Source organism: Rhinopithecus bieti, unplaced genomic scaffold (genome assembly GCF_001698545.2).
Source record: "Rhinopithecus bieti isolate Rb0 unplaced genomic scaffold, ASM169854v2 scaffold_28197, whole genome shotgun sequence".
Classification (NCBI taxonomy): Eukaryota; Metazoa; Chordata; class Mammalia; order Primates; family Cercopithecidae; genus Rhinopithecus; species Rhinopithecus bieti.
This window is the reverse complement of record NW_016812300.1, coordinates 16,985-19,744: the sequence shown is the minus strand read 5'-3', so window position 1 is coordinate 19,744 and position 2,760 is coordinate 16,985. Positions and strand designations below refer to the sequence as shown.

The window sequence follows — 2,760 nt, the reverse complement described above, 5'->3', positions numbered from 1 at the left end:
AATAAATTGGGCCAGGAATGGTGACTCACACCTGTAATCACAGCATTCTGGGAGGCTGAGGAGGGTGGATGGCTTGAGTCCAGGAGTTCAAGACCAACCTCAGCAACATGGTGAAACCCCGTCTCTACAAAAAAAAAAAAAAAAAAAAAAAAAAAAAAAAAAAAAACAGGCATAGTGGTGCACACCTGTAGTCCCAGCTACTTGAGAGGCTGAGGTGGGAGAATCACTTAAACCCAAGAGACAGAAGTTGCAGTGAGCCAAGATTGTGGCACTGCACTCCAGCCTGGGCTATAGAGTAAGACCCTATCTCCCTACATCAAAAAAAGAAAAAAGAAAAGATAAACTGACTTATAAGTCTTTCAAGAATAATTTGATTATTATAGATTAGGAGATATTCTAAAATGATTCAAAAATAATATCTATGAAGTGCTATATTACTAAACAAAAAGGGGACTAGCTACTAAATATCAATTAATCCCAGGAAATACCAGTCAGTATATAGGTCCCACCATTTTCAGAGCATGATGGGGATAAAAATTGCAAAGTATAAAACATACTTATCCTTGTTATAAAAGCTCACTAATTCAGATGTCTGGATCCTATGGGAAGCTATGTTGGCCCAGGGACAGGACATGAAGATTGAGACAAGAGGACTGAAAGTAGGATGGGTAGGATAGTATGAAGTCAGAAGTTGGTAAAATATATCTTTAAAAAAGGGCACACAAATTCACTTAAAACACACACACACACATAAATATGAGTCATCTAAAGATGTAAAAATCACTAGGAAAAAAAACATAAGAAATTCACATTCCAAATAAGTAGCATTAGATAAAAGTATCGACAAGATCTGTCAAGGATAGAGGAGGCAGTGAATGTCACATGTTATTCACTCTACATAAGAATCAAAGTTCTTGAGTCAACATCTATATGTCCACGAGAGATCCATTCATGGCAAAAAAAAAAAAAATTATTCACGTTGAGCTGAGTCAGGGAAAACCAAGACATCTAACACATATATATGTATTAAACAATACAGGAATTGAGAAACATTTAAAATAATTAGAATTATATTTCTCATTTATTTGAAAACCATACCATTCTATGCTCCAGTGATTATGGCTTGTCAATTCGTACTCACCCAGATGAAGTCAGGAAAAACTTCCAAACAATTCTAGAATGCCAAAACACTAAGATTCCAGTCAGTGAAACAGAAAGCAGGAGCCAACGAGTAGATATCCCTATAATCAATTGAAACACTGAAGAAAGTCAACTCTAAACTTATTCTTACAGTAACAATTTAAATTTTCTATGTATCATAACAATTATTCTCCAATATAAATTTCTGTTTTCAAGATCACGCCGCATTCATTTTATTTTTTATAACCTCCTCAGCAGGTTCTGGATTCCCTGCTTGATCTACTTGGTTCTCATACCATAAACAATGGCGTTCAGAGCTGGGGGAATGAGGTGGTGCAGGATGTTGAGCAGGATGGAATCCACAGGAATTGTCTTCCTGGCCAGGTTAGTGATGACCAGAACCAGCAGGACTGTGCTGAAAAAGAGGATTAGGATGAAGTGGGAACCACACGTGCTCAAGGCCTTGGCCATAGCACCCTCGGCCTTGATACTTAGCACAGTTTTCAAGATTAAAAAAATAAGAGAGAACAATAAGGATGAGGTCAGAGCCCAGGAGGGTCCAGCATGTAACAAACTGGTAGCACTGATTCAAGTTGATGTAATCACAAGAGAGTTTAAAAACAGACGCGTTAGTACAGATGCAGTTCTTGATGATGTGTCCTGCACAGTATCTGAGTCGAGAAGAAATTATGGGGATAGGCATAGTAAGAAGGCCATTCCTGACCACAACAAAGATGGCAGCCCTAGTGACAAATTGATCAGTGATGATGAATGAGTACTGTAGGGGCTTGCAGATGGCCACATAGTGGTCATAGGCTATGATTATGAATGTGCATGACTCCATAGTCAGAAAACTGTTCAAGATGAACAGCTGAAGGAAGCAGGCAGGGAAGCTGATTGACCTGAGATCAAACCAGAAGATGGCCAGGACCTTGGGGATGATGGTGAGGCAGAGTACAATGTCCAGTAGGGAGAGGAGGCTGAGCAGGTAGTACAGGGGCTGGTGCAGAGAGGTTTCCATACAGATGGTGGTTAGAAGGGTGGCATTGGCCCCCATGGCCAGGAGGAAGAGGAGGCTGAGGGGCAGAGACAGCCAGTGCTACCAGCTCTGGAAACTGGGGAAACAAATGAGGAAGAATTCAAAGACTGGGGAAGCAGAGCAAGATGGCCGAATAGGAACGGATCCAGTCTCCAACTCCCAGCGCGAGCGACACAGAAGACAGGTGATTTCTGCATTTTCGACTGAGGTACTGGGGTCATCTCACTGGGGAGTGCCGGACAATCAGTGCTGGTCAGCTGCTGCAGCCCGACCAGCGAGAGCTGAAGCAGGGCAAGGCATCGCCTCACCTGGGAAGTGCAAGGGGGAAGGGAATCCCTTTTCCTAGCCAGGGGAACTGAGACACACAACACCTGGAAAATCGGGTAATTCCCACCCCAATATTGCGCTTTAAGCAAACGGGCACACCAAGAGAATATATCCCGCACCTGCCCGGGAGGGTCCCACGCCCACGGAGCCTCCCTCATTGCTAACACAGCAGTCTGTAATCTAACTGAAATGGCAGAAGTGAGGCTGGGGGAGGGGCGCCCGCCATTGCTGAGGCTTAAGTAGGTAAACAAAGC

At 42.9% G+C, this 2,760-nt stretch overlaps 1 pseudogene; it reads right to left on the bottom strand.

Annotated features, from left to right (window-relative positions):
* Positions 1 to 1,380: 1,380 nt before the first annotated feature.
* LOC108544634 (olfactory receptor 56A5-like) overlaps positions 1,381 to 2,760 on the bottom strand; it is a 5,960-nt pseudogene continuing 4,580 nt past the window's right edge.